This window comes from Pseudophryne corroboree, unplaced genomic scaffold, assembly GCF_028390025.1.
Source record: "Pseudophryne corroboree isolate aPseCor3 unplaced genomic scaffold, aPseCor3.hap2 scaffold_485, whole genome shotgun sequence".
Taxonomy (NCBI): Eukaryota; Metazoa; Chordata; class Amphibia; order Anura; family Myobatrachidae; genus Pseudophryne; species Pseudophryne corroboree.
The window spans coordinates 77,033-92,680 of record NW_026970095.1 but is presented as its reverse complement, the minus strand read 5'-3'; the positions used below and the strand labels follow the sequence as shown (position 1 = coordinate 92,680).

Below are 15,648 nucleotides of genomic sequence, written 5' to 3'. Positions count from 1 at the left end.
AGTTGTTGTCCCCAGATGAGAGTTCCCTTGTGCTGCCTCAGTTGAATCTCCTTTACTCTAAAACTTGTAAAACTTAGCAAAAGTGTTTACTAAATAGCTGCTCGGCAAAGTTGCAATGCCGAGACTCCCCGACCAGCTGCCCAGGATGAACCCACCTTTCTAGTAGAATGGGTCTTCACCTAATTCAGTAACGGCAATCCTGCCGTGGAATGAGCATGCTGAATCTTACCACAGATCCAGCGCATAATTGTCTACATGGAAGCAGGACACCCAATCCTGTTGGGAGCATACAGGACAAACAGAGCCTCTGTTTTCCTAATCTGAACCGTTCTGGTGACATAAATTTTCAAAGTTCTGACCACAGCCAGAGACTTTGACTCAACGAAGGTGTCAGTGGCCAAAGGCACCATGTGGAAAGATGAACCACCTTCGGCAGAAATAGTTGACGTGTCCTCAATTCTGCTCTATCTTCATGAAATATCAAATAAAGGCTCTTGTGATACTGCATGGTTTGTACTGTTTTCCATGTGCTCCCAGATCTTTCAAGCAAGAAGCATGGTCAAGAAAGTTCTGTTTGAAAAGAAACAACATTTACTGTCATTGTTATAGAATTTGGGAGAAAAAACAAGAAGAAATCTGCACTGTTGACGCACTGGACAGAATGAATGAATCATAAAATATAACCTTTATTAAGTATGTATTAAAATTGGATAAATATTAATATTATTATCCCAAACTGCAGTGAAACATAAAGGTTAAAATCACAGAACTAACATACATGTGCATAAGAAGAATAAAGAGATGTGAAAAAAAGGTTTAAAAAGCGTGTCCGTGTGTGATTATTTTTGAAGGCACAACCCTGGCGGGGTTGTTTATATAGATATATATGTTGCTAATAATCACTTTCTAGCGTAATGTTATTAAATAGCTGTTAGTATCTATGTCGTCAGGTACCACTGGGTCGTATCCTATATACTCCTGTGGGAAACTTGACTGCATAATTTGTGTTTCCCCTGGTCGGCTCTCGTATAATTCAGATCTCTTTGTCTCAGGTCTCTCTCCAGCCTAGTTTGCTGTCTGTTTCCACTTCTCTTTTCTTGAGCCGCTGCCTTCTATGCCCTTGTGCACTCTCCAGACTTCTCCTGTCTGCTTACTTTGTGCCTTCCAACGCACAATGCAAACTACAGGTAGTGCTGCAGGGCCCACACCCTTTTACTTGCCTTACAGAGCAGCTCTGGAGCTGTTACAGTGCCCAGCTGCAGCAAGAAATCAGCTTGAATGCTTCAGGGGCTGGGGCATAGCCAACATGAGCCCCACACCGACGGAGGGTGGAGGTGTTTAATGCAAACTAGGGGTCAGCCAAGCGCCGCAAAAGGCCGCCATGCCCTGCATGCCCCTTTTCTCTTTTCATATGCAGACGAGGGTTGAAGCCAACTTTGACCCACTGCTTGGATGACATCACCATATGCAAATCCATCTGCGGCAGGCCTTCCCCCAGGAATGCTTGCACTAGTTGTTGCATTTGGTTTGTTGTTTTGGGGTGCTTCAGTATTAGGCAGCCTTCTGCCCTCCCATGTTCATCTGAAAATATGTGTTCTCCCTGCAGTTGTTGTCCCCAGATGAGAGTTCCCTTGTGCTGCCTCAGTTGAATCTCCTTTACTTGACAGAGATGTGCCTGAGCAGCGGCCCTCCCCAGCCCTATCCCAAATCATACTTATTTTGCATAGGAGATACCATGGTCATGAAGATTGTTCTCCCAGGGTTAGGTTCATTCATTGCGTTCTGGGTATGCTGACCTCTGTGATTTCCCCAAATGTGGGAAACTCAACTGCATTATTTGTGGTAGTGGGGGACTGTGTTTGTGCTTTCCTCTGGTCAGCTCTGGTAAAAGTCAGATTTCTTTGTCTCAGATCTTCCTCTAGCCTTGTTCTTCTTTCAAGAGTTCCCTTGTGCTGCCTCAGTTGGATCTCCTTCACTTGACAGGGGGGTGCCCGAGCAGCGACCCTCCCCAGCTCTAGCCCAACTCCTACTTACCTGCCAGGTGAGATACTATGATCATGAAGTTGCTTCTCCCAGGGCAAGGCTCACCCATTGCACTCTGGGTGTGCTGCCCCTGCGATTTCCCCAAATATGGGAAACTTGATTGCATAATTTGTGTTTCCCCTAGTCGGCTCTCATATAATTCAGATCTCTTTGTCTCAGGTCTCTCTCCAGCCTAGTTTGCTGTCTGTTTCCACTTCTTTTTTCTTGAGCCCCTCCCTTCTATACCCTTGTGCACTATCCTGACTTCTCCTCCTGTCTGCTTACTTTGTGCCTTCCGATGCACAATGCAAACTACAGGTAGTGCTGCAGGGCCCACACCCTTTTACTTGCCTTACAGAGCAGCTCTGGAGCTGTTACAGTGCCAAGCTGCTGCAAGAAATCAGCTTGAATGCTTCAGGGGCTGGGGCATGGCCAACATGAGCCCCACACCGAAGTAGGGTGGGGGTGTTTAATGCGAACTAAGGGTCATCCAAGCGCCGCAAAAGGCCGCCATGCCCTGCATACCCCTTTTCTCTTTTCATATGCAGATGAGGGTTCCAGCCAACTTTGGCCCACTGCTTGGATGACATCACTGTATGCAAATCCGTCTTCTGCAGACCTTCCCCCAGGAATGCTTGTACTAGTTGTTGCATTTGGTTTGTTGTTTGGGGGTGCTTCAGTATTAGGCAGCCTTCTGCCCTCCCATGTTCATCTGAAAATATGTGTTCTCCCGGCAGTTGTTGTCCCCAGATGAGAGTTCCCTTGTGCTGCCTCAGTTGAATCTCCTTTACTTGACAGAGATGTGCCTGAGCAGCGGCCCTCCCCAGCCCTATCCCAAATCATACTTATTTTGCATAGGAGATACCATGGTCATAAAGATTGTTCTCCCAGGGTGAGGTTCATTCATTGCATTCTGGGTATGCTGACCCCTGTGATTTCCCCAAATGTGGGAAACTCAACTGCATTATTTGTGGTAGTGGGGGACTGTGTTTGTGTTTTCCTCTGGTCAGCTCTGGTAAAAGTCAGATTTCTTTGTCTCAGATCTTCCTCTAGCCTTGTTCTTCTTTCGAGAGTTCCATTGTGCTGCCTCAGTTTGATCTCCTTCACTTGACAGGGGGGTACCCGAGCAGCGACCCTCCCCAGCTCTAGCCCAACTCCTACATAACTGCCAGGTGAGATACTATGATCATGAAGGTGCTTCTCCCAGGGCAAGGCTCACCCATTGCACTCTGGGTGTGCTGCTCCTGCGATTTCCCCAAATGTGGGAAACTTGACTGCATAATTTGTGTTTCCCCTGGTCGGCTCTCGTATAATTCAGATCTCTTTGTCTCAGGTCTCTCTCCAGCCTAGTTTGCTGTCTGTTTCCACTTCTCTTTTCTTGAGCCGCTGCCTTCTATGCCCTTGTGCACTCTCCTGACTTCTCCTGTCTGCTTACTTTGTGCCTTCCAACGCACAATGCAAACTACAGGTAGTGCTGCAGGGCCCACACCCTTTTACTTGCCTTTCAGAGCAGCTCTGGAGCTGTTACAGTGCCCAGCTGCTGCAAGAAATCAGCTTGAATGCTTCAGGGGCTGGGGCATAGCCAACATGAGCCCCACACCGACGGAGGGTGGAGGTGTTTAATGCGAACTAAGGGTCATCCAAGCGCCGCAAAAGGCCGCCATGCCCTGCATACCCCTTTTCTCTTTTCATATGCAGATGAGGGTTCCAGCCAACTTTGGCCCACTGCTTGGATGACATCACCGTATGCAAATACGTCTTCTGCAGACCTTCCCCCAGGAATGCTTGTACTAGTTGTTGCATTTGGTTTGTTGTTTGGGGTGCTTCAGTATTAGGCAGCCTTCTGCTCTCCCATGTTCATCTGAAAATATGTGTTCTCCCTGCAGTTGTTGTCCCCAGATGAGAGTTCTCTTGTGCTGCCTCAGTTGAATCTCCTTTACTTGACAGAGATGTGCCTGAGCAGCGGCCATCCCCAGCCCTATCCCAAATCATACTTATTTTGCATAGGAGATACCATGGTCATGAAGATTGTTCTTCCAGGGTGAGGTTCATTCATTGCATTCTGGGTATGCTGACCCCTGTGATTTCCCCAAATGTGGGAAACTCGACTGCATTATTTGTGGTAGTGGGGGACTGTGTTTGTGCTTTCCTCTGGTCAGCTCTGGTAAAAGTCAGATTTCTTTGTCTCAGATCTTCCTCTAGCCTTGTTCTTTTTTTGAGAGTTTCCTTGTGCTGCCTCAGTTGGATTTCCTTCACTTGACAGGGGGGTGCCCGAGCAGCGACCCTCCCCAGCTCTAGCCCAACTCCTACTTACCTGCCAGGTGAGATACTATGATCAGGAAGGTGCTTCTCCCAGGGCAAGGCTCACCCATTGCACTCTGGGTGTGCTGCTCCTACGATTTCCCCAAATGTGGGACACTTGACTACATAATTTGTGTTTCCTCTGGTCGGCTACTCGTATAATTCAGATCTCTTTGTCTCAGGTCTCTCTCCAGCCTAGTTTGCTGTCTGTTTCCACTTCTCTTTTCTTGAGCCGCTCCCTTCTATGCCCTTGTGCACTATCCTGACTTCTCCCGTCTGCTTACTTTGTGCCTTCCAACGCACAATGCAAACTACAGGTAGTGCTGCAGGGCCCACACCCTTTTACTTGCTTTACAGAGCAGCTCTGGAGCTGTTACAGTGCCCAGCTGCTGCAAGAAATCAGCTTGAATGCTTCAGGGGCTGGGGCATAGCCAACATGAGCCCCACACCGAAGGAAGGTGGAGGTGTTTAATGCAAACTAGGGGTCATCCAAGCGCCGCAAAAGGCCGCCATGCCCTGCACACCCCTTTTTTATTTTCATATGCAGACGCGGGTTGAAGCCAACTTTGACCCACTGCTTGGATGACATCACCATATGCAAATCCATCTGCTGCAGGCCTTCCCCCAGGAATGCTTGCACTAGTAGTTGCATTTGGTTTGTTGTTTGGGGGTGCTTCAGTGTTAGGCAGCCTTCTGCCCTCCCATGTTCATCTGAAAATATGTGTTCTCCCTGCAGTTGTTGTCCCCAGATGAGAGTTCCCTTGTGTTGCCTCAGTTGAATCTCCTTTACTTGACAGAGATGTGCCTGAGCAGCGGCCCTCCCCAGCCCTATCCCAAATCATACTTATTTTGCATAGGAGATACCATGGTCATGAAGATTGTTCTCCCAGGGTGAGGTTCATTCATTGCACTCTGGGTATGCTGACCCCTGTGATTTCCCCAAATGTGGGAAACTCGACTGCATTATTTGTGGTAGTGGGGGACTGCGTTTGTGCTTTCCTCTGGTCAGCTCTGGTAAAAGTCAGATTTCTTTGTCTCAGATCTTCCTCTAGCCTTGTTCTTCTTTCGAGAGTTCCCTTGTGCTGCCTCAGTTGGATCTCCTTCACTTGACAGGGGGTGCCCGAGCAGCAATCCTCCACAGCTCTAGCCCAACTCCTACTTACCTGCCAGGTGAGATATTATGATGTTCACTGTTAGGGCAATCAGGATGTGGAATTCCCTGCCAGGGAAGGTGGTAATGGCGGACTCTGTAATTGGATTTAAAAAAGGAATGGATACATTTCTGAATGAAAAAGCTATCCAAGGTTATAATACTTAAAATATCAACATGGTTAATCCGGGGGTAACATGAGTTATAGTAGCTAACTAGTCATAAAACATTATTCAGCAAGTATGTAGAATCATCACAACTTAAAACAGGTTGAACACGATGGGCAATTTGCCTCTATTCAACCTCAAAAACTATGTTACTATATGTTACTATATTACTATGTTACTGTAGTATACAGAACACCACAATGTAATGAGCAGTGATAGTGAGCACTGATGAGGATACTAGAACTGACACTGAGCAGCAAGATGCAGCACTGGACTATTAGTAATGTACTGTAGTATGCTGAGCACCACAATGCAGCACAAGACAATGAGCAGTGATACTGAGCACTGATGAGGATACTACTGAGAACTGACACTGAGCAGGAGAGACACACTACTAGTATTACTGAGCAGCAATAAGTAACCACTGATACTGAGCACTGATATTGAGATTTCCACTGAGAGAACATAGCCACGTCCTCTCCGCTCTCTCTTCAATGCACGAGTAAAAATGGCGGCAACGCGCAGCTCTTTATATGGAATCCGAATCTCGAGAGAATCCGACAGCGGGATGATGACATTTTCCCTTGTTCAGGTTTTCCGAGTCAGGCGGGAACAACCGAGCCTGCCTCGGACCAGTGTAAACCACATGGAGTTCGTCGGGAATTCGGTTCTCGGAGAACCGAACCCGCTCCTCTCTACCTTATACCCATCAATTTTTTTATTTTCAATCTAAGCCCCTGCAGTTTTCTGTAAGCATCTGCTTCGCTATGATGATCAACAAGTCACAAGGGCAAACACTCAGGGCTTGAGGCGTAGATCTTAGGACCAGCTGCTACAAGCATGGCAGAGGTGTCACTATCACTGGTGACACCCAGAGAGGTGGCGAAGGAGATTGTAATGCAGTGCGCGCAGATAAGCAGCGCAATGGTAAAAAGGAGGCATGGTTTCATAGGTAGGGGCGTGGCCTGGTGGCCTGAATCTACATTTTGTTGCTCCGGGTGTCCCGGGGGTTGGGGGCTGCACCCGGGGACTAGTGTGTGTGCGGTGCTGGCTCCTGCACAGTGACAGGGCATGGCCACCCAGCATGACGCCTCCATTCTTGACCATGCTGTAATTGCAGTCGCACTGCAGTTCAGCGTGATCATAAAAAATGGTGTAGCCTCCTGCTGGTGCAAACTGTATGTGCGCGCAGGAAGCCGCCACCATTTTTGTGATCACAGCGGCTGAATGTGATGTCATACAGCCACTGTGACCACGCCCCCTGTGTCTCCTCCGTTGCAGACCCCATTTTGAAGCCTTGCCCCCGCACCGCTCCATCCCTGACTTGGAAATGGAGTGTTGCTGACCCCCCTCTCCCCCCCCCGCCCCGATTGACAGGCAGAGGCGATCGCATTCTCTGCGGGGTGCCGCAGAAAATGCAGGCACATGCGTATGCTGTTAGCAATTTTTGCAGTTGGATCGCTTATTGTGATTGCATTCCAACCTGAATCAGGCCCTATTACCTATCACAATGCGCTGCGGGCAGTACAAAATTGGGTTAATATAGGAGTAAAACTCCCAGACCTGTGCTCCTTAACTGTACCTGGTGGCTAGTGGAGCGGCTGCCCAGTAATCAGTGTCCACGCCAGTGCGCACACGGTCCACCCCCTACGGCCACGCTCCCCTTCATCAGCGGCCTCGTGATCCGGAAGGGCGGTGTGTGTGTGACTGACCTTAGGAGGAAACTGGAGCCTCCGCTGCAGTGACCCAGCAACCAGGTGACAATGCTAAATTCCTTGTCGTATAAACAACCCTTTATGAAGCTAAGAACACTGTACGCTGTTTACTTAAGAAGTACCGTAATGGTACGCTATTGACGTAGCGATCGCTCAGCCGTAGGCGAGACGCTCAAGCGTCACGTTCGCTCGCGGCCCAGTGATCACAGGACACGTTATTGGCTATGTCTAGGGGAATGATTCGCTATGGCGTAGCTTACGCTCGAGACCACGAGGAGGTCACCAGCGATGCAGACGCTCACAACACTATACCTTTATGTTAAAACCTTATACCAATGAAATACACTGAATACCTTAATGTGAGTACAGGGTGTAAATGCAACCTTGTGTAACCTGACTAACTACAAAGCTGCTTGAGCGTCACCGACGCTCAAGTGAACACTTAACACTATAGAAAATACACAGATACTGGTTTAGGTTCCAAAGCCTATTAACTGTATTATATCTAATATACTTGTAAAAGGGGATAACAGTACAAATGATACACTACAATATAACAAGGACTTCCTAACCACAGAACTAAACAATAAATACAAAAAGACAATACTACACTGACCTAAATGCAATACAGTACAATACTATAATACTATGAGAGATATAAGAGAAAAGAAGAGAGAGAGAGATAGAGAGAGAGAGAGAAATTGGCTCACAGAAAGACAATGATTACGGAGAGAAACTTACGCACAAAGGGTATGATCGCCTGCGCCTCGATATCCAGCTCCCGGCTATCAGCAGATAACCGTTGATGAGAGAGTGAGAGCTGGATGTGGTCGGCCTGCCTATTTATACCCCACACACAATGCAATCTCATGGTCCTACAATCCCATTGTCCATTGGCCGAAGGAATTCGGCCCTGCATCATAACAAAAGGTCATAGGGTGATTCATACAGGTGGGCTGTGACGATTTCCAACAGCTCAGGTGGGTGGGAAACTGGGTTTCCCGCCGCATACCTGAGTATGAGTAAATAATAGAAATGGACATAAACTTCTTATGTCCATAACTATTCGCACGAGCGATTAATACGCTCCAAACCAACACCGGAATATTGCTAATTAAATACTCTTCCGATGGGTACCAAACACTGCTGTATGATTCCTGTTAGACCCTTCGTACGATATAAAGAGGGATTCCTCAGCTCTGGGACATTGTATTTTAACCAAACTTTCAGAATCTATCAAAGGGACCATGATCTATAAACTACATTAATTGTGAAAATATGTAACGAATGAGTCGCACGCTACGACTACGTAAACTCTACCGTAAATGCGCATACCGCGCCTGCGAGTGTACGCTATTGCGGGTATGCGCCTCCACGGGAGAGCGTACGCACGCGCAGCGCGGACCAGTGTGCGGTGCAAATATGGCAACGTGCATTGAGACATTTTTCTGACTTTGACACAGGGCACGGGAGTATACAGCGCCGCTGGGAGTGATGAAGCTGCAGTAAAGATGTCTATTAGACCTAGCCTGCTGCAGCCCTTGTAGATTCTCATAAAACAAGTTCTTCTTTTCTTGTCAAAATTAATAGCTAAGAATAGGCTGCCTGAGGCAGGCCCCTGTTAAGTGGCCTGCTACTGAAGGCACCAACTACAAACTGAGCTCCCTGTTCATGGAAGCGGGGTTATAGAGGAGGATGCGCTGAGCATCTTGGGAACAGTCAAAAGCTTTGAGCCGGTTGGTGCCTCAGATCAAGATCCTACTCTACACCCCAATGTGAATCCTTGTGGAGTCCAGTGTACCCCACAGAAGAAATTAATGTGTCACACCCATTGGCAGCAACCTTAGAATAGCTGCTGACGGGCACAATTGAGAAAGGAAGGGGGGGGGGGGACATTTGAATCCAGCACATAGATGCAATTCAAATATGTAATTTGTACCTTCCTATTTTAAAATATAATGGATGAACCTCACCCTGTGAGAACAATCTTCATGATCAAGAGATCTCATATGCAAAATAAGTATGAGTTGGGATAGGGCTGGGGAGGGTGGCTGCTCGGGCAGCCCCTCCCCCGTCAAGTTAAGGAGATTCAACTGAGGACGCACAAGGGAACTCTCGTCTTGGGACAACAACTGCAGGGAGACCACATCTGTTCAGATGAACATGGGAGGGTGGAAGGCTGCCTAATATTGAAGCACCATCAAATATCAAACCATATGCAACAACTAGTACAAGCATTCCTGGGGGAAGGTCTGCAGAAGACGGATTTGCATACGGTGATGTCATCCAAGATGTGGGCCAAAGTTGGCTGGAACCCTCATCTGCATATGAAAAGAGAAAAGGGGCATGCAGGGCATGGCGGCCTTTTGCGGTGCTTGGATGACCCCTAGTTCGCATTAAACACCCCCACCCTCCTTTGGTGTGGGGCTCATGTTGGCCATGCCCCATCCCCTGAAGCATTCAAGCTGATTTCTTGCAGCAGCTGGGCACTGTAACAGCTCCAGAGCTGTTCTGTAAGGCAAGTAAAAGGGTGTGGGCCCTGCAGCACCACCTGTAGTTCGCATTGTGCGTTGGAAGGCACAAAGTAAGCAGACGGGAGGAGAAGTCAGGATAGTGCGCAAGGGCATCCTTTTCTCTTAGTCCGTAGAGGATGCTGGGGTCACATTAAGAACCATGGGGTATAGACGGGATCCGCAAGAGACATGGGCACTTTAAGACTTTCAAAGGGTGTGAACTGGCTCCTCCCTCTATGCCCCTCCTCCAGACTCCAGTTATAGGAACTGTGCCCAGGGAGACGGACATTTCGAGGAAAGGATTTATTGTTAAACTAAGGTGAGCATCTTACCAGCTCACACCTTAAGCATGCCGCAGAACGTGGCATTCAACAGAACACAAGCCAACGGCATGAACAATTGCAGCAAAAAGCTGACCAGAACCATAACATAACATGTGTATAACCACAAGTAATAACTGCAGACACAGTATGGACTGGGACGGGTGCCCAGCATCCTCTACGGACTAAGAGAAAAGGATTTACCGGTAGGTATTAAAATCCTATTTTCTCATACGACCTAGAGGATGCTGGGGTCACATTAAGAACCATGGGGTTATACCAAAGCTCTTGAACGGGTGGGAGAGTGCGTACGACTCTGCAGCACCGAATGACCCAACTTGAGGTTATCATCAGCCAAGGTATCAAACTTGTAAAACTTAGCAAAAGTGTTTACTAAATAGCTGCTCGGCAAAGTTGCAATGCCGAGACTCCCCGACCAGCTGCCCAGGATGAACCCACCTTTCTAGTAGAATGGGTCTTCACCTAATTCAGTAACGGCAATCCTGCCATGGAATGAGCATGCTGAATCTTACCACAGATCCAGCGCATAATGGTCTACATGGAAGCAGGACACCCAATCCTGTTGGGAGCATACAGGACAAACAGAGCCTCTGTTTTCCTAATCTGAACCGTTCTGGTGACATAAATTTTCAAAGTTCTGACCACAGCCAGAGACTTTGACTCAACGAAGGTGTCAGTGGCCAAAGGCACCATGTGGAAAGATGAACCACCTTCGGCAGAAATTGTTGACGTGTCCTCAATTCTGCTCTATCTTCATGAAAGATCAAATAAAGGCTCTTGTGATACTGCATGGTTTGTACTGTTTTCCATGTGCTCCCAGATCTTTCAAGCAAGTAGCATGGTCAAGAAAGTTCTGTTTGAAAAGAAACAACATTTACTGTCATTGTTATAGAATTTGGGAGAAAAAACAAGAAGAAATCTGCACTGTTGACGCACTGGACAGAATGAATGAATCATAAAATATAACCTTTATTAAGTATGTATTAAAATTGGATAAATATTAATATTATTATCCCAAACTGCAGTGAAACATAAAGGTTAAAATCACAGAACTAACATACATGTGCATAAGAAGAATAAAGAGATGTGAAAAAAAGGTTTAAAAAGCGTGTCCGTGTGTGATTATTTTTGAAGGCACAACCCTGGCGGGGTTGTTTATATAGATATATATGTTGCTAATAATCACTTTCTAGCGTAATGTTATTAAATAGCTGTTAGTATCTATGTCGTCAGGTACCACTGGGTCGTATCCTATATACTCCCTTCACTCAATAGGGGTTACCTCCCGGGAAGCCATCCCCATTGGCGAATTTGTGGGGGTGATTGAGTATAACCGGTAAGCTAACCTCCAATTTGTGGGGTGCTTAGGTAGATGGGGATCACTTATTTCTCTGTGTCCCCTAAGACTATATTCCTAAATTCAATACCACAGGGGGATAGCTTTCTATATCGGATAAGGAATCACTTGATAGGGAAATCTCTATGCATCATGGAAAGATCATATTTATTAATATCCAAACTAAAAAAATGATGAATAGCTTTAATTTAGCTGTTTAGATATAGTTAATTGGCGAGATATACCAACAGGTGCGGTTGCCTTAAGGAATATGGCAATTCCAATATAAATAGCAGCCCTCCTTCATATAATCAGCCAGATCTTATTAAATCTGGTCCAGATATAGCCGTTCAGATATACTTAATTGACAACATATATCAATCGGTGGGGTTGCCTTAAGGAATATAGCAATTCCAATTCTCATATAAATAGCAACCTTCCTTCATATATTCAGCCAGATCTTATTTAATCTGATCTAGGCGTAGGCAATAATGCTTTCCTTAGAGGTATAGCCACCTCAATTCTTATTAGGAAGCAAAGTGTCTGTCATAATGGTTTATCCAATTCATCTAAGAAATAATATATTCCATGTGTCAGAGATTCATTACTCTCTATTTACACTGTTAAAGAGTTAATTCTTATTATGTTACAGTGTAATGAAATTATCATATAGGGAGATGTGGCAATTCCATGTGCTATATATATAATAACCCTTAGTGGTCCAGATTCCACAATGAGGAATTTTCTTATAAACCGCTGAAACACACAGCTGTTTGACTGACTTCCAAATATATCTATCTCACTTTGTAACAGTCTTATGATAGAGAAACTGTTACATATTCGGTCACTTAGTTATCTAAAGGTAAACAGACTCAGTGTGAGGGTAATATAATATATCAAATGCGCTGTCAATAATCGTGGTAACTGGTGTAATAATGTGGTATATTGAGTATGCTAGTAAGGCATATAACTGCTCTCCAGCCTTTAAGTGTTACCAAATCAATTTGTTACACTGTAAAGGATTTATGGTGTCCTGTTTGGACATGCAGCTGCTAGGCTGACTCAAAGATTTATCCATTTGTAACAATTATGTAACAGTTATATACATGTTACTGGTATTACATAGAAATAGTATGACACAGGCCAGCAGTCCCATGTGTCTAGATTCCACAATAGGAGATTTTCTTTGTCTTATAAACTGCTGGAACACACAGCTGCTAGACTGACTTCAAATATATATATTACTTTGTAACAGTCTTATAGTAAAGAGACTGTTACACACTGTCATTTAGTTATCTCAAGGTTAGCAGATTCTGTGTGAGGATAGTGTTCTGTTAGAACATGCAGCTGCTAGGCTGACTCATAGAAAATGTATCCATTTGTAACAAATGACACATACAGCATTAAATTAATATCTATAGCAGCCCATGTGACATCTCTACTCTTATCATAATTGTCTGGTTATTGCCAATCTGGACAGCAGGAGTGATATATATTCACTAGTCCCAATATCCCATCATATAAATATACCCACACTGATATACTTTCTTATCAAGAGTTATTAGTAGCTATCTGTATGCACTTTAGACATTGTATCTGCTAAGTGACATCATATCTAGTGTATTCCTTTCTTATAGCTCAGCTTCTATTCCCTATTAGTGGAGACTAACAGCTAACATCATAATCATATATTTTTGTTTTATAACATTTCACATGAGTCAAATACACGCGGACACGCCGTGCCCTACACGTGTGTTTCACTGCATCTATGGCAACTTACATTAAAGCTAACAAGAAAGCACACTCGTTCTGTCTTTAAACTGATAAAAGAAACCCCAATAATATGGGGCATGCAAAAATTGAGATAAAACTCAGTTTTGCTCCTCTCCACGGAAATCTTTAATAAAAGGCGAAATATTTGTTAGTTCTGAAGAGAAACCAGAGCATGACCAAGATTCCACCTGTCGCCTGAGTGCCATGCCAGCAGTTCTCATTGAGCTCAAAGTGAGCACCCAATTTGAAAGAAAGATAGCAGATTTCTCACCAGGCTTCCCCTAGCTATAAACATGGTTTGTACTCTTTTCCATGTGTTCCCAGATCTTTCAAGCAATTAGTATAGTCAAGAAAGTTCTGTTTGAAAAGAAACAAACATTTACTGTCATTTCTATGCAAATGAGCTTACATTAAAGCACACTCGTTCTATCTTTAAACAGATAAAATAAAACCCCAATAAGATGGGGAATGCAAAATTTGAGATAAAACTCAGTTTTGCTCCTCTCCACGGAAATCTTTAGTAAAAGGCGAAAGATTTGTTCGTTCTGAAGAGAAACCAGAGCATGACCAAGATTCCACCTGTCGCCTGAGTGCCATGCCAGCAGTCCTCATTCAGCTCAAAGTGAGCACCCAATTTGAAAGAAAGAAAGCAGATTTCTCACCAGGCTTCCCCTTGCTATAAGCATGGTTTGTACTCTTTTCCATGTGCTCCCAGATCTTTCAAGCAAGTAGCATGGTCAAGAAAGTTCTGTTTGAAAAGAAACAGACATTTACTGTCATTGTTATACAAATAAACTTACATTAAAGCCAACAAGAAAGCACACTCATTCTGTCCTTAAACTGATAAAAGAAACCCCAATAATATGGGGCATGCAAAAATTGAGATAAAACTCAGTTTTGCTCCTCTCCACGGAAATCTTTAATAAATGGCGAAAGATTTGTTCATTCTGAAGAGAAACCAGAGCATGACCAAGCTTCCACCTGTCGCCTGAGTGCCATGCCAGCAGTCCTCATTCAGATCAAAGTGAGCGCCCAATTTGAAAGAAAGCAGATTTCTCACCTGGCTTCTCCTTGCTATAAGCATGGTTTGTACTGTATTCCATGTGCTCCCAGATCTTTCAAGCAAGTAGCATGGTCAAGAAAGTTCTGTTTGAAAAGAAACAAACATATACTGTAATTTCTATGCAAATGAGCTTTCATTAAAGCACACTCATTCTATCTTTAAACCGATAAAAGAAAATCCAAAAAGATGGGGCATGCAAAAATTGAGGTAAAACTCAGTTTTGCTCCTCTCCACGGAAATCTTTAGTAAAAGGCGAAAGATTTGTTCGTTCTGAAGAGAAACCAGAGCATGACCAAGATTTTCATCTGAAAATATGTGTTCTCCCTGCAGTTGTTGTCCCCAGATGAGAGTTCCCTTGTGCTGCCTCAGTTGAATCTCCTTTACTTGACAGAGATGTGCCTGAGCAGCGGCCCTCCCCAGCCCTATCCCAAATCATACTTATTTTGCATAGGAGATACCATGGTCATGAAGATTGTTCTCCCAGGGTGAGGTTCATTCATTGCATTCTGGGTATGCTGACCCCTGTGATTTCCCCAATGTGGGAAACTCGACTGCATTATTTGTGGTAGTGGGGGACTGTGTTTGTGCTTTCCTCTGGTCAGCTCTGGTAAAAGTCAGATTTCTTTGTCTCAGATCTTCCTCTAGCCTTGTTCTTCTTTCGAGAGTTCCCTTGTGCTGCCTCAGTTGGATCTCCTTCACTTGACAGGGGGTGCCCGAGCAGCAATCCTCCACAGCTCTAGCCCAACTCCTACTTACCTGCCAGGTGAGATACTATGATCTTCACTGTTAGGGCAATCAGGATGTGGAATTCCCTGCCAGGGAAGGTGGTAATGGCGGACTCTGTAATTGGATTTAAAAAAGGAATGGATACATTTCTGAATGAAAAAGCTATCTAAGGTTATAATACTTAAAATATCAACATGGTTAATCCGGGGGTAACATGAGTTATAGTAGCTAACTAGTCATAAAACATTATTCAGCAAGTATGTAGAATCATCACAACTTAAAACAGGTTGAACACGATGGGCAATTTGCCTCTATTCAACCTCAAAAACTATGTTACTATATGTTACTATATTACTATGTTACTGTAGTATACAGAAAACCAAAATGCAATGAACAGTGATAGTGAGCACTGATGAGGATACTAGAACTGACACTGAGCAGCAAGATGCAGCACTGGACTATTAGTAATGTACTGTAGTATGCTGAGCACCACAATGCAGCACAAGACAATGAGCAGTGATACTGAGCACTGATGAGGATA

General features: G+C 44.9%; 11 non-coding genes and 1 pseudogene across 11 annotated transcripts; 8 read left to right on the top strand and 4 right to left on the bottom strand.

Moving 5' to 3' along the window:
- The first annotated feature begins 1,710 nt into the window (after nucleotides 1-1,710).
- Nucleotides 1,711-1,874, top strand: LOC135029249 (U1 spliceosomal RNA). The gene has a single exon (XR_010225408.1). It is a non-coding gene; the product is annotated as a U1 spliceosomal RNA (small nuclear RNA).
- A 152-nt stretch (nucleotides 1,875-2,026) lies between these two features.
- LOC135029375 (U1 spliceosomal RNA) lies at nucleotides 2,027-2,161 on the top strand (annotated as a pseudogene).
- A 702-nt stretch (nucleotides 2,162-2,863) lies between these two features.
- Nucleotides 2,864-3,027, top strand: LOC135029452 (U1 spliceosomal RNA). The gene has a single exon (XR_010225584.1). It is a non-coding gene; the product is annotated as a U1 spliceosomal RNA (small nuclear RNA).
- A 152-nt stretch (nucleotides 3,028-3,179) lies between these two features.
- Nucleotides 3,180-3,342, top strand: LOC135029359 (U1 spliceosomal RNA). The gene has a single exon (XR_010225507.1). It is a non-coding gene; the product is annotated as a U1 spliceosomal RNA (small nuclear RNA).
- A 670-nt stretch (nucleotides 3,343-4,012) lies between these two features.
- LOC135029457 (U1 spliceosomal RNA) lies at nucleotides 4,013-4,176 on the top strand. Its single transcript, XR_010225589.1, has one exon. It is a non-coding gene; the product is annotated as a U1 spliceosomal RNA (small nuclear RNA).
- Nucleotides 4,177-4,328: 152 nt separating this feature from the next.
- On the top strand, nucleotides 4,329-4,492 carry LOC135029346 (U1 spliceosomal RNA). Its single transcript, XR_010225495.1, has one exon. It is a non-coding gene; the product is annotated as a U1 spliceosomal RNA (small nuclear RNA).
- Nucleotides 4,493-5,163: 671 nt separating this feature from the next.
- Nucleotides 5,164-5,327, top strand: LOC135029360 (U1 spliceosomal RNA). Its single transcript, XR_010225508.1, has one exon. It is a non-coding gene; the product is annotated as a U1 spliceosomal RNA (small nuclear RNA).
- An 8,049-nt stretch (nucleotides 5,328-13,376) lies between these two features.
- On the bottom strand, nucleotides 13,377-13,492 carry LOC135029433 (U5 spliceosomal RNA). The gene has a single exon (XR_010225566.1). It is a non-coding gene; the product is annotated as a U5 spliceosomal RNA (small nuclear RNA).
- Nucleotides 13,493-13,767: 275 nt separating this feature from the next.
- Nucleotides 13,768-13,883, bottom strand: LOC135029404 (U5 spliceosomal RNA). The gene has a single exon (XR_010225539.1). It is a non-coding gene; the product is annotated as a U5 spliceosomal RNA (small nuclear RNA).
- A 286-nt stretch (nucleotides 13,884-14,169) lies between these two features.
- Nucleotides 14,170-14,285, bottom strand: LOC135029430 (U5 spliceosomal RNA). Its single transcript, XR_010225564.1, has one exon. It is a non-coding gene; the product is annotated as a U5 spliceosomal RNA (small nuclear RNA).
- A 270-nt stretch (nucleotides 14,286-14,555) lies between these two features.
- On the bottom strand, nucleotides 14,556-14,671 carry LOC135029423 (U5 spliceosomal RNA). Its single transcript, XR_010225557.1, has one exon. It is a non-coding gene; the product is annotated as a U5 spliceosomal RNA (small nuclear RNA).
- A 144-nt stretch (nucleotides 14,672-14,815) lies between these two features.
- On the top strand, nucleotides 14,816-14,978 carry LOC135029366 (U1 spliceosomal RNA). The gene has a single exon (XR_010225514.1). It is a non-coding gene; the product is annotated as a U1 spliceosomal RNA (small nuclear RNA).
- Nucleotides 14,979-15,648: the final 670 nt, after the last annotated feature.